Source organism: Protomyctophum parallelum, assembly GCF_964188405.1.
Source record: "Protomyctophum parallelum genome assembly, chromosome: 4".
In the NCBI taxonomy this organism is placed as follows: Eukaryota; Metazoa; Chordata; class Actinopteri; order Myctophiformes; family Myctophidae; genus Protomyctophum; species Protomyctophum parallelum.
Genome location: NC_139700.1, coordinates 27,022,745 through 27,037,845, shown reverse-complemented (window position 1 = coordinate 27,037,845; position 15,101 = coordinate 27,022,745).

Here is a 15,101-nt window from a genome sequence, read left to right as displayed (position 1 = left end):
TCATTTTGGACCATGGGCTATAGCACATATCGTACGGCATACTATAGCACGCCATTTTTCATCATTTTTGAGGATTTGAAAAAAATGAAAAAATTCAAAAAACATGGGTTATAGCCCATCGTTTTTTGAATTTTGGATTTTTTTTTAATCCTCGTTTTTTCATCATTTTGGACCATGGGCTATAGCCCATATCGTACGGCATACTATAGCACGCCGTTTTTCATCATTTTTGAGGATTTGAAAAAAATGAAAAAATTCTAAAAACATGGGTTATAGCCCATCATTTTTTGAATTTTGGATTTCTTTTTAATCCTCGTTTTTCATCATTTTGGACCATGGGCTATAGCCCATATCGTACGGCATACTATAGCAAGCCGTTTTTCATCATTTTTGAGGATTTGAAAAAAATGAAAAAATTCTAAAAACATGGGTTATAGCCCATCGTTTTTTGAATTTTTGAAAAAAAAAGAATCCTCGTTTTTCATCATTTTGGACCATGGGCTATAGCCCATATCGTACGGCATACTATAGCACGCCGTTTTTCATCATTTTTGAGGATTAGAAAAACAAACAAAAAAACATGGGTTATAGCCCATCGTTTTTTTATTTTTTTTTATTTTTTATCCTCGTTTTTCATCATTTTGGATAATGGGCTATAGCCCATATCGTACGGCATACTATAGCACGCCGTTTTTCATCATTTTTGAGGATTTGAAAAAAATGAAAAAATTCAAAAAAACATGGGTTATAGCCCATCATTTTTTGAATTTTGGATTTCTTTTTAATCCTCGTTTTTCATCATTTTGGACCATGGGCTATAGCCCATATCGTACGGCATACTATAGCAAGCCGTTTTTCATCATTTTTGAGGATTTGAAAAAAATGAAAAAAATCTAAAAACATGGGTTATAGCCCATCGTTTTTTGAATTTTTGAAAAAAATAAATCCTCGTTTTTCATCATTTTGGACCATGGGCTATAGCCCATATCGTACGGCATACTATAGCACGCCGTTTTTCATCATTTTTGAGGATTAGAAAAACAAACAAAAAATAATGGGTTATAGCCCATCGTTTTTTGATTTTTTTTTTTTTTATCCTCGTTTTTCATCATTTTGGATAATGGGCTATAGCCCATATCGTACGGCATACTATAGCACGCCGTTTTTCATCATTTTTGAGGATTTGAAAAAAATGAAAAAATTCTAAATACATGGGTTATAGCCCATCGTTTTTTGAATCTTTGATTTTTTTTTAATCCTCGTTTTTCATCATTTTGGACCATGGGCTATAGCCCATATCGTACGGCATACTATAGCACGCCGTTTTTCATCAATTTTGAGGATTTGAAAAAAATGAAAAAATGAAAAAAACATGGGTTATAGCCCATCGTTTTTTGATTTTTTTTTTTTCTCTCGTTTTTCATCATTTTGGACCATGGGCTATAGCCCATATCGTACGGCATACTATAGCACGCCGTTTTTCATCAATTTTGAGGATTTGAAAAAAATGAAAAAATGAAAAAAACATGGGTTATAGCCCATCGTTTTTTGATTTTTTTTTTTTTTTTTCTCTCGTTTTTCATCATTTTGGACCATGGGCTATAGCCCATATCGTACGGCATACTATAGCACGCCGTTTTTCATCATTTTTGAGGATTTGAAAAAAATGAAAAAAATAAAAAAAACATGGGTTATAGCCTATCGTTTTTTGAATTTTTGAAAAACAATTATCCTCGTTTTTCATCATTTTGGACCATGGGCTATAGCCAATATCTTATGGCATACTATAGCAGGCCGTTTTTCATCATTTTTGAGGATTTGAAAAAAATGAAAAAAAACATGGGTTATAGCCCATCGTTTTTTGATTTTGATTTTATTTTTTATCCTCGTTTTTCATCATTTTGGATAATGGGCTATAGCCCATATCGTACGGCATACTATAGCACGCCGTTTTTCATCATTTTTGAGGATTTGAAAAAAATGAAAAAATTCTAAAAACATGGGTTATAGCCCATCGTTTTTTGAATTTTGGATTTTTTTTTAATCCTCGTTTTTCATCATTTTGGACCATGGGCTATAGCACATATCGTACGGCATACTATAGCACGCCATTTTTCATCATTTTTGAGGATTTGAAAAAAATGAAAAAATTCAAAAAACATGGGTTATAGCCCATCGTTTTTTGAATTTTGGATTTTTTTTTAATCCTCGTTTTTCATCATTTTGGACCATGGGCTATAGCCCATATCGTACGGCATACTATAGCACGCCGTTTTTCATCATTTTTGAGGATTTGAAAAAAATGAAAAAATTCTAAAAACATGGGTTATAGCCCATCATTTTTTGAATTTTGGATTTCTTTTTAATCCTCGTTTTTCATCATTTTGGACCATGGGCTATAGCCCATATCGTACGGCATACTATAGCAAGCCGTTTTTCATCATTTTTGAGGATTTGAAAAAAATGAAAAAATTCTAAAAACATGGGTTATAGCCCATCGTTTTTTGAATTTTTGAAAAAAAAAGAATCCTCGTTTTTCATCATTTTGGACCATGGGCTATAGCCCATATCGTACGGCATACTATAGCACGCCGTTTTTCATCATTTTTGAGGATTAGAAAAACAAACAAAAAAACATGGGTTATAGCCCATCGTTTTTTTATTTTTTTTATTTTTTATCCTCGTTTTTCATCATTTTGGATAATGGGCTATAGCCCATATCGTACGGCATACTATAGCACGCCGTTTTTCATCATTTTTGAGGATTTGAAAAAAATGAAAAAATTAAAAAAAACATGGGTTATAGCCCATCATTTTTTGAATTTTGGATTTCTTTTTAATCCTCGTTTTTCATCATTTTGGACCATGGGCTATAGCCCATATCGTACGGCATACTATAGCAAGCCGTTTTTCATCATTTTTGAGGATTTGAAAAAAATGAAAAAATTCTAAAAACATGGGTTATAGCCCATCGTTTTTTGAATTTTTGAAAAAAATAAATCCTTGTTTTTCATCATTTTGGACCATGGGCTATAGCCCATATCGTACGGCATACTATAGCACGCCGTTTTTCATCATTTTTGAGGATTAGAAAAAAAACAAAAAATAATGGGTTATAGCCCATCGTTTTTTTATTTTTATTTTTTTTTATCCTCGTTTTTCATCATTTTGGATAATGGGCTATAGCCCATATCGTACGGCATACTATAGCACGCCGTTTTTCATCATTTTTGAGGATTTGAAAAAAATGAAAAAATTCTAAATACATGGGTTATAGCCCATCGTTTTTTGAATCTTTGATTTTTTTTTAATCCTCGTTTTTCATCATTTTGGACCATGGGCTATAGCACATATCGTACGGCATACTATAGCACGCCGTTTTTCATCATTTTTGAGGATTTGAAAAAAATGAAAAAATTCAAAAAACATGGGTTATAGCCCATCGTTTTTTGAATTTTGGATTTTTTTTTAATCCTCGTTTTTCATCATTTTGGACCATGGGCTATAGCCCATATCGTACGGCATACTATAGCACGCCGTTTTTCATCATTTTTGAGGATTTGAAAAAAATGAAAAAATTCTAAAAACATGGGTTATAGCCCATCGTTTTTTGAATTTTTGAAAAAAAAAGAATCCTCGTTTTTCATCATTTTGGACCATGGGCTATAGCCCATATCGTACGGCATACTATAGCACGCCGTTTTTCATCATTTTTGAGGATTAGAAAAACAAACAAAAAAACATGGGTTATAGCCCATCGTTTTTTGATTATTATTTTTTTTTTATCCTCGTTTTTCATCATTTTGGATAATGGGCTATAGCCCATATCGTACGGCATACTATAGCACGCCGTTTTTCATCATTTTTGAGGATTTGAAAAAATGAAAAAATTCTAAAAACATGGGTTATAGCCCATCGTTTTTTGAAGTTTTGATTTTTTTTTAATCCTCGTTTTTCATTATTTTGGACCATGGGCTATAGCACATATCGTACGGCATACTATAGCACGCCGTTTTTGATCATTTTTGAGGATTTGAAAAAAATGAAAAAATTCAAAAAACATGGGTTATGGCCCATCGTTTTTTGAATTTTTGATTTTTTTTTAATCCTCGTTTTTCATCATTTTGGACCATGGGCTATAGCCCATATCGTACGGCATACTATAGCACGCCGTTTTTCATCATTTTTGAGGATTTGAAAAAAATGAAAAAATTCAAAAAACATGGGTTATAGCCGACTTTTTTATTATTATTTTTTTTTTTATCCTCGTTTTTCATCATTTTGGACCATGGGCTATAGCCCATATCGTACGGCATACTATAGCACGCCGTTTTTCATCATTTTTGAGGATTTGAAAAAAATAAAAAATTAAAAAAAACATGGGTTATAGCCTATCGTTTTTTGAATTTTTGAAAAAGAACATTTTCCTCGTTTTTCATCATTTTGGACCATGGGCTATAGCCAATATCGTACGGCATACTATAGCACGCCGTTTTTGATCATTTTTGAGGATTTGAAAAAAATGAAAAAATTCAAAAAACATGGGTTATGGCCCATCGTTTTTTGAATTTTTGATTTTTTTTTAATCCTCGTTTTTCATCATTTTGGACCATGGGCTATAGCCCATATCGTACGGCATACTATAGCACGCCGTTTTTCATCATTTTTGAGGATTTGAAAAAAATTAAAATTAAAAAAAACATGGGTTATAGCCTATCGTTTTTTGAATTTTTGAAAAAGAACATTTTCCTCGTTTTTCATCATTTTGGACCATGGGCTATAGCCAATATCGTACGGCATACTATAGCACACCGTTTTTCATCATTTTTGAGGATTTGAAAAAAATTAAAAAATTAAAAAAACATGGGTTATAGCCCATCGTTTTTTGAATTTTTGAAAAGAAATTATCCTCGTTTTTCATCATTTTGGACCATGGGCTATAGCCAATATCGTATGGCATACTATAGCAGGCCGTTTTTCATCATTTTTGAGGATTTGAAAAAAATGAAAAAATTCAAAAAACATGGGTTATAGCCCATCGTTTTTTTTAATTTTTGATTTTTTTTTAATCCTCGTTTTTCATCATTTTGGACCATGGGCTATAGCCCATATCGTACGGCATACTATAGCACGCCGTTTTTCATCATTTTTGAGGATTTGAAAAAAATCAAAAAAATCAAAAAACATGGGTTATAGCCCATCGATTTTTGAATTTTTTTATTCTTTTTAATCCTTGTTTTTCATCATTTTGGACCATGGGCTATAGCCCATACCGTACGGCATACTATAGCACGCCGTTTTTCATCATTTTTGAGGATTTGAAAAAAATGAAAAAATTCAAAAAACATGGGTTATAGCCTATCGTTTTTAGAATTTTTGATTTTTTTTTAATCCTCGTTTTTCATTATTTTGGACCATGGGCTATAGCACATATCGTACGGCATACTATAGCACGCCGTTTTTGATCATTTTTGAGGATTTGAAAAAAATGAAAAAATTCAAAAAACATGGGTTATGGCCCATCGTTTTTTGAATTTTTGATTTTTTTTTAATCCTCGTTTTTCATCATTTTGGACCATGGGCTATAGCCCATATCGTACGGCATACTATAGCAAGCCGTTTTTCATCATTTTTGAGGATTTGAAAAAAATGAAAAAATTCTAAAAACATGGGTTATAGCCCATCGTTTTTTGAATTTTTGAAAAAAAAAGAATCCTCGTTTTTCATCATTTTGGACCATGGGCTATAGCCCATATCGTACGGCATACTATAGCACGCCGTTTTTCATCATTTTTGAGGATTAGAAAAACAAACAAAAAAACATGGGTTATAGCCCATCGTTTTTTTATTTTTTTTTATTTTTTATCCTCGTTTTTCATCATTTTGGATAATGGGCTATAGCCCATATCGTACGGCATACTATAGCACGCCGTTTTTCATCATTTTTGAGGATTTGAAAAAAATGAAAAAATTCAAAAAAACATGGGTTATAGCCCATCATTTTTTGAATTTTGGATTTCTTTTTAATCCTCGTTTTTCATCATTTTGGACCATGGGCTATAGCCCATATCGTACGGCATACTATAGCAAGCCGTTTTTCATCATTTTTGAGGATTTGAAAAAAATGAAAAAAATCTAAAAACATGGGTTATAGCCCATCGTTTTTTGAATTTTTGAAAAAAATAAATCCTCGTTTTTCATCATTTTGGACCATGGGCTATAGCCCATATCGTACGGCATACTATAGCACGCCGTTTTTCATCATTTTTGAGGATTAGAAAAAAAAACAAAAAATAATGGGTTATAGCCCATCGTTTTTTGATTTTTTTTTTTTTTATCCTCGTTTTTCATCATTTTGGATAATGGGCTATAGCCCATATCGTACGGCATACTATAGCACGCCGTTTTTCATCATTTTTGAGGATTTGAAAAAAATGAAAAAATTCTAAATACATGGGTTATAGCCCATCGTTTTTTGAATCTTTGATTTTTTTTTAATCCTCGTTTTTCATCATTTTGGACCATGGGCTATAGCCCATATCGTACGGCATACTATAGCACGCCGTTTTTCATCAATTTTGAGGATTTGAAAAAAATGAAAAAATGAAAAAAACATGGGTTATAGCCCATCGTTTTTTGATTTTTTTTTTTTCTCTCGTTTTTCATCATTTTGGACCATGGGCTATAGCCCATATCGTACGGCATACTATAGCACGCCGTTTTTCATCAATTTTGAGGATTTGAAAAAAATGAAAAAATGAAAAAAACATGGGTTATAGCCCATCGTTTTTTGATTTTTTTTTTTTTTTTTCTCTCGTTTTTCATCATTTTGGACCATGGGCTATAGCCCATATCGTACGGCATACTATAGCACGCCGTTTTTCATCATTTTTGAGGATTTGAAAAAAATGAAAAAAATAAAAAAAACATGGGTTATAGCCTATCGTTTTTTGAATTTTTGAAAAACAATTATCCTCGTTTTTCATCATTTTGGACCATGGGCTATAGCCAATATCTTATGGCATACTATAGCAGGCCGTTTTTCATCATTTTTGAGGATTTGAAAAAAATGAAAAAAAACATGGGTTATAGCCCATCGTTTTTTGATTTTGATTTTATTTTTTATCCTCGTTTTTCATCATTTTGGATAATGGGCTATAGCCCATATCGTACGGCATACTATAGCACGCCGTTTTTCATCATTTTTGAGGATTTGAAAAAAATGAAAAAATTCTAAAAACATGGGTTATAGCCCATCGTTTTTTGAATTTTGGATTTTTTTTTAATCCTCGTTTTTCATCATTTTGGACCATGGGCTATAGCACATATCGTACGGCATACTATAGCACGCCATTTTTCATCATTTTTGAGGATTTGAAAAAAATGAAAAAATTCAAAAAACATGGGTTATAGCCCATCGTTTTTTGAATTTTGGATTTTTTTTTAATCCTCGTTTTTCATCATTTTGGACCATGGGCTATAGCCCATATCGTACGGCATACTATAGCACGCCGTTTTTCATCATTTTTGAGGATTTGAAAAAAATGAAAAAATTCTAAAAACATGGGTTATAGCCCATCATTTTTTGAATTTTGGATTTCTTTTTAATCCTCGTTTTTCATCATTTTGGACCATGGGCTATAGCCCATATCGTACGGCATACTATAGCAAGCCGTTTTTCATCATTTTTGAGGATTTGAAAAAAATGAAAAAATTCTAAAAACATGGGTTATAGCCCATCGTTTTTTGAATTTTTGAAAAAAAAAGAATCCTCGTTTTTCATCATTTTGGACCATGGGCTATAGCCCATATCGTACGGCATACTATAGCACGCCGTTTTTCATCATTTTTGAGGATTAGAAAAACAAACAAAAAAACATGGGTTATAGCCCATCGTTTTTTTATTTTTTTTATTTTTTATCCTCGTTTTTCATCATTTTGGATAATGGGCTATAGCCCATATCGTACGGCATACTATAGCACGCCGTTTTTCATCATTTTTGAGGATTTGAAAAAAATGAAAAAATTAAAAAAAACATGGGTTATAGCCCATCATTTTTTGAATTTTGGATTTCTTTTTAATCCTCGTTTTTCATCATTTTGGACCATGGGCTATAGCCCATATCGTACGGCATACTATAGCAAGCCGTTTTTCATCATTTTTGAGGATTTGAAAAAAATGAAAAAATTCTAAAAACATGGGTTATAGCCCATCGTTTTTTGAATTTTTGAAAAAAATAAATCCTTGTTTTTCATCATTTTGGACCATGGGCTATAGCCCATATCGTACGGCATACTATAGCACGCCGTTTTTCATCATTTTTGAGGATTAGAAAAAAAAACAAAAAATAATGGGTTATAGCCCATCGTTTTTTTTTTTTTTTTTTTTTTTATCCTCGTTTTTCATCATTTTGGATAATGGGCTATAGCCCATATCGTACGGCATACTATAGCACGCCGTTTTTCATCATTTTTGAGGATTTGAAAAAAATGAAAAAATTCTAAATACATGGGTTATAGCCCATCGTTTTTTGAATCTTTGATTTTTTTTTAATCCTCGTTTTTCATCATTTTGGACCATGGGCTATAGCACATATCGTACGGCATACTATAGCACGCCGTTTTTCATCATTTTTGAGGATTTGAAAAAAATGAAAAAATTCAAAAAACATGGGTTATAGCCCATCGTTTTTTGAATTTTGGATTTTTTTTTAATCCTCGTTTTTCATCATTTTGGACCATGGGCTATAGCCCATATCGTACGGCATACTATAGCACGCCGTTTTTCATCATTTTTGAGGATTTGAAAAAAATGAAAAAATTCTAAAAACATGGGTTATAGCCCATCGTTTTTTGAATTTTTGAAAAAAAAAGAATCCTCGTTTTTCATCATTTTGGACCATGGGCTATAGCCCATATCGTACGGCATACTATAGCACGCCGTTTTTCATCATTTTTGAGGATTAGAAAAACAAACAAAAAAACATGGGTTATAGCCCATCGTTTTTTGATTATTATTTTTTTTTTATCCTCGTTTTTCATCATTTTGGATAATGGGCTATAGCCCATATCGTACGGCATACTATAGCACGCCGTTTTTCATCATTTTTGAGGATTTGAAAAAATGAAAAAATTCTAAAAACATGGGTTATAGCCCATCGTTTTTTGAAGTTTTGATTTTTTTTTAATCCTCGTTTTTCATTATTTTGGACCATGGGCTATAGCACATATCGTACGGCATACTATAGCACGCCGTGATCATTTTTGAGGATTTGAAAAAAATGAAAAAATTCAAAAAACATGGGTTATGGCCCATCGTTTTTTGAATTTTTGATTTTTTTTTAATCCTCGTTTTTCATCATTTTGGACCATGGGCTATAGCCCATATCGTACGGCATACTATAGCACGCCGTTTTTCATCATTTTTGAGGATTTGAAAAAAATGAAAAAATTCAAAAAACATGGGTTATAGCCGACTTTTTTATTATTATTTTTTTTTTTATCCTCGTTTTTCATCATTTTGGACCATGGGCTATAGCCCATATCGTACGGCATACTATAGCACGCCGTTTTTCATCATTTTTGAGGATTTGAAAAAAATAAAAAATTAAAAAAAACATGGGTTATAGCCTATCGTTTTTTGAATTTTTGAAAAAGAACATTTTCCTCGTTTTTCATCATTTTGGACCATGGGCTATAGCCAATATCGTACGGCATACTATAGCACGCCGTTTTTGATCATTTTTGAGGATTTGAAAAAAATGAAAAAATTAAAAAAACATGGGTTATGGCCCATCGTTTTTTGAATTTTTGATTTTTTTTTAATCCTCGTTTTTCATCATTTTGGACCATGGGCTATAGCCCATATCGTACGGCATACTATAGCACGCCGTTTTTCATCATTTTTGAGGATTTGAAAAAAATTAAAAATTAAAAAAAACATGGGTTATAGCCTATCGTTTTTTGAATTTTTGAAAAAGAACATTTTCCTCGTTTTTCATCATTTTGGACCATGGGCTATAGCCAATATCGTACGGCATACTATAGCACACCGTTTTTCATCATTTTTGAGGATTTGAAAAAAATTAAAAAATTAAAAAAACATGGGTTATAGCCCATCGTTTTTTGAATTTTTGAAAAGAAATTATCCTCGTTTTTCATCATTTTGGACCATGGGCTATAGCCAATATCGTATGGCATACTATAGCAGGCCGTTTTTCATCATTTTTGAGGATTTGAAAAAAATGAAAAAATTCAAAAAACATGGGTTATAGCCCATCGTTTTTTTTAATTTTTGATTTTTTTTTAATCCTCGTTTTTCATCATTTTGGACCATGGGCTATAGCCCATATCGTACGGCATACTATAGCACGCCGTTTTTCATCATTTTTGAGGATTTGAAAAAAATCAAAAAAATCAAAAAACATGGGTTATAGCCCATCGATTTTTGAATTTTTTAATTCTTTTTAATCCTTGTTTTTCATCATTTTGGACCATGGGCTATAGCCCATACCGTACGGCATACTATAGCACGCCGTTTTTCATCATTTTTGAGGATTTGAAAAAAATGAAAAAATTCAAAAAACATGGGTTATGGCCCATCGTTTTTTGAATTTTTGATTTTTTTTTAATCCTCGTTTTTCATCATTTTGGACCATGGGCTATAGCCCATATCGTACGGCATACTATAGCACGCCGTTTTTCATCATTTTTGAGGATTTGAAAAAAATTAAAAATTAAAAAAAACATGGGTTATAGCCTATCGTTTTTTGAATTTTTGAAAAAGAACATTTTCCTCGTTTTTCATCATTTTGGACCATGGGCTATAGCCAATATCGTACGGCATACTATAGCACACCGTTTTTCATCATTTTTGAGGATTTGAAAAAAATTAAAAAATTAAAAAAACATGGGTTATAGCCCATCGTTTTTTGAATTTTTGAAAAGAAATTATCCTCGTTTTTCATCATTTTGGACCATGGGCTATAGCCAATATCGTATGGCATACTATAGCAGGCCGTTTTTCATCATTTTTGAGGATTTGAAAAAAATGAAAAAATTCAAAAAACATGGGTTATAGCCCATCGTTTTTTTTAATTTTTGATTTTTTTTTAATCCTCGTTTTTCATCATTTTGGACCATGGGCTATAGCCCATATCGTACGGCATACTATAGCACGCCGTTTTTCATCATTTTTGAGGATTTGAAAAAAATCAAAAAAATCAAAAAACATGGGTTATAGCCCATCGATTTTTGAATTTTTTTATTCTTTTTAATCCTTGTTTTTCATCATTTTGGACCATGGGCTATAGCCCATACCGTACGGCATACTATAGCACGCCGTTTTTCATCATTTTTGAGGATTTGAAAAAAATGAAAAAATTCAAAAAACATGGGTTATAGCCTATCGTTTTTAGAATTTTTGATTTTTTTTTAATCCTCGTTTTTCATTATTTTGGACCATGGGCTATAGCACATATCGTACGGCATACTATAGCACGCCGTTTTTGATCATTTTTGAGGATTTGAAAAAAATGAAAAAATTCAAAAAACATGGGTTATGGCCCATCGTTTTTTGAATTTTTGATTTTTTTTTAATCCTCGTTTTTCATCATTTTGGACCATGGGCTATAGCCCATATCGTACGGCATACTATAGCAAGCCGTTTTTCATCATTTTTGAGGATTTGAAAAAAATGAAAAAATTCAAAAAAACATGGGTTATAGCCCATCATTTTTTGAATTTTGGATTTCTTTTTAATCCTCGTTTTTCATCATTTTGGACCATGGGCTATAGCCCATATCGTACGGCATACTATAGCAAGCCGTTTTTCATCATTTTTGAGGATTTGAAAAAAATGAAAAAAATCTAAAAACATGGGTTATAGCCCATCGTTTTTTGAATTTTTGAAAAAAATAAATCCTCGTTTTTCATCATTTTGGACCATGGGCTATAGCCCATATCGTACGGCATACTATAGCACGCCGTTTTTCATCATTTTTGAGGATTAGAAAAAAAAACAAAAAATAATGGGTTATAGCCCATCGTTTTTTGATTTTTTTTTTTTTTATCCTCGTTTTTCATCATTTTGGATAATGGGCTATAGCCCATATCGTACGGCATACTATAGCACGCCGTTTTTCATCATTTTTGAGGATTTGAAAAAAATGAAAAAATTCTAAATACATGGGTTATAGCCCATCGTTTTTTGAATCTTTGATTTTTTTTTAATCCTCGTTTTTCATCATTTTGGACCATGGGCTATAGCCCATATCGTACGGCATACTATAGCACGCCGTTTTTCATCAATTTTGAGGATTTGAAAAAAATGAAAAAATGAAAAAAACATGGGTTATAGCCCATCGTTTTTTGATTTTTTTTTTTTCTCTCGTTTTTCATCATTTTGGACCATGGGCTATAGCCCATATCGTACGGCATACTATAGCACGCCGTTTTTCATCAATTTTGAGGATTTGAAAAAAATGAAAAAATGAAAAAAACATGGGTTATAGCCCATCGTTTTTTGATTTTTTTTTTTTTTTTTCTCTCGTTTTTCATCATTTTGGACCATGGGCTATAGCCCATATCGTACGGCATACTATAGCACGCCGTTTTTCATCATTTTTGAGGATTTGAAAAAAATGAAAAAAATAAAAAAAACATGGGTTATAGCCTATCGTTTTTTGAATTTTTGAAAAACAATTATCCTCGTTTTTCATCATTTTGGACCATGGGCTATAGCCAATATCTTATGGCATACTATAGCAGGCCGTTTTTCATCATTTTTGAGGATTTGAAAAAAATGAAAAAAAACATGGGTTATAGCCCATCGTTTTTTGATTTTGATTTTATTTTTTATCCTCGTTTTTCATCATTTTGGATAATGGGCTATAGCCCATATCGTACGGCATACTATAGCACGCCGTTTTTCATCATTTTTGAGGATTTGAAAAAAATGAAAAAATTCTAAAAACATGGGTTATAGCCCATCGTTTTTTGAATTTTGGATTTTTTTTTAATCCTCGTTTTTCATCATTTTGGACCATGGGCTATAGCACATATCGTACGGCATACTATAGCACGCCATTTTTCATCATTTTTGAGGATTTGAAAAAAATGAAAAAATTCAAAAAACATGGGTTATAGCCCATCGTTTTTTGAATTTTGGATTTTTTTTTAATCCTCGTTTTTCATCATTTTGGACCATGGGCTATAGCCCATATCGTACGGCATACTATAGCACGCCGTTTTTCATCATTTTTGAGGATTTGAAAAAAATGAAAAAATTCTAAAAACATGGGTTATAGCCCATCATTTTTTGAATTTTGGATTTCTTTTTAATCCTCGTTTTTCATCATTTTGGACCATGGGCTATAGCCCATATCGTACGGCATACTATAGCAAGCCGTTTTTCATCATTTTTGAGGATTTGAAAAAAATGAAAAAATTCTAAAAACATGGGTTATAGCCCATCGTTTTTTGAATTTTTGAAAAAAAAAGAATCCTCGTTTTTCATCATTTTGGACCATGGGCTATAGCCCATATCGTACGGCATACTATAGCACGCCGTTTTTCATCATTTTTGAGGATTAGAAAAACAAACAAAAAAACATGGGTTATAGCCCATCGTTTTTTTATTTTTTTTATTTTTTATCCTCGTTTTTCATCATTTTGGATAATGGGCTATAGCCCATATCGTACGGCATACTATAGCACGCCGTTTTTCATCATTTTTGAGGATTTGAAAAAAATTAAAAAATTAAAAAAAACATGGGTTATAGCCCATCATTTTTTGAATTTTGGATTTCTTTTTAATCCTCGTTTTTCATCATTTTGGACCATGGGCTATAGCCCATATCGTACGGCATACTATAGCAAGCCGTTTTTCATCATTTTTGAGGATTTGAAAAAAATGAAAAAATTCTAAAAACATGGGTTATAGCCCATCGTTTTTTGAATTTTTGAAAAAAATAAATCCTTGTTTTTCATCATTTTGGACCATGGGCTATAGCCCATATCGTACGGCATACTATAGCACGCCGTTTTTCATCATTTTTGAGGATTAGAAAAAAAAACAAAAAATAATGGGTTATAGCCCATCGTTTTTTTATTTTTTATTTTTTTTATCCTCGTTTTTCATCATTTTGGATAATGGGCTATAGCCCATATCGTACGGCATACTATAGCACGCCGTTTTTCATCATTTTTGAGGATTTGAAAAAAATGAAAAAATTCTAAATACATGGGTTATAGCCCATCGTTTTTTGAATCTTTGATTTTTTTTTAATCCTCGTTTTTCATCATTTTGGACCATGGGCTATAGCACATATCGTACGGCATACTATAGCACGCCGTTTTTCATCATTTTTGAGGATTTGAAAAAAATGAAAAAATTCAAAAAACATGGGTTATAGCCCATCGTTTTTTGAATTTTGGATTTTTTTTTAATCCTCGTTTTTCATCATTTTGGACCATGGGCTATAGCCCATATCGTACGGCATACTATAGCACGCCGTTTTTCATCATTTTTGAGGATTTGAAAAAAATGAAAAAATTCTAAAAACATGGGTTATAGCCCATCGTTTTTTGAATTTTTGAAAAAAAAAGAATCCTCGTTTTTCATCATTTTGGACCATGGGCTATAGCTCATATCGTACGGCATACTATAGCACGCCGTTTTTCATCATTTTTGAGGATTAGAAAAACAAACAAAAAAACATGGGTTATAGCCCATCGTTTTTTGATTATTATTTTTTTTTTATCCTCGTTTTTCATCATTTTGGATAATGGGCTATAGCCCATATCGTACGGCATACTATAGCACGCCGTTTTTCATCATTTTTGAGGATTTGAAAAAATGAAAAAAATCTAAAAACATGGGTTATAGCCCATCGTTTTTTGAAGTTTTGATTTTTTTTTAATCCTCGTTTTTCATTATTTTGGACCATGGGCTATAGCACATATCGTACGGCATACTATAGCACGCCGTTTTTGATCATTTTTGAGGATTTGAAAAAAATGAAAAAATTCAAAAAACATGGGTTATGGCCCATCGTTTTTTGAATTTTTGATTTTTTTTTAATCCTCGTTTTTCATCATTT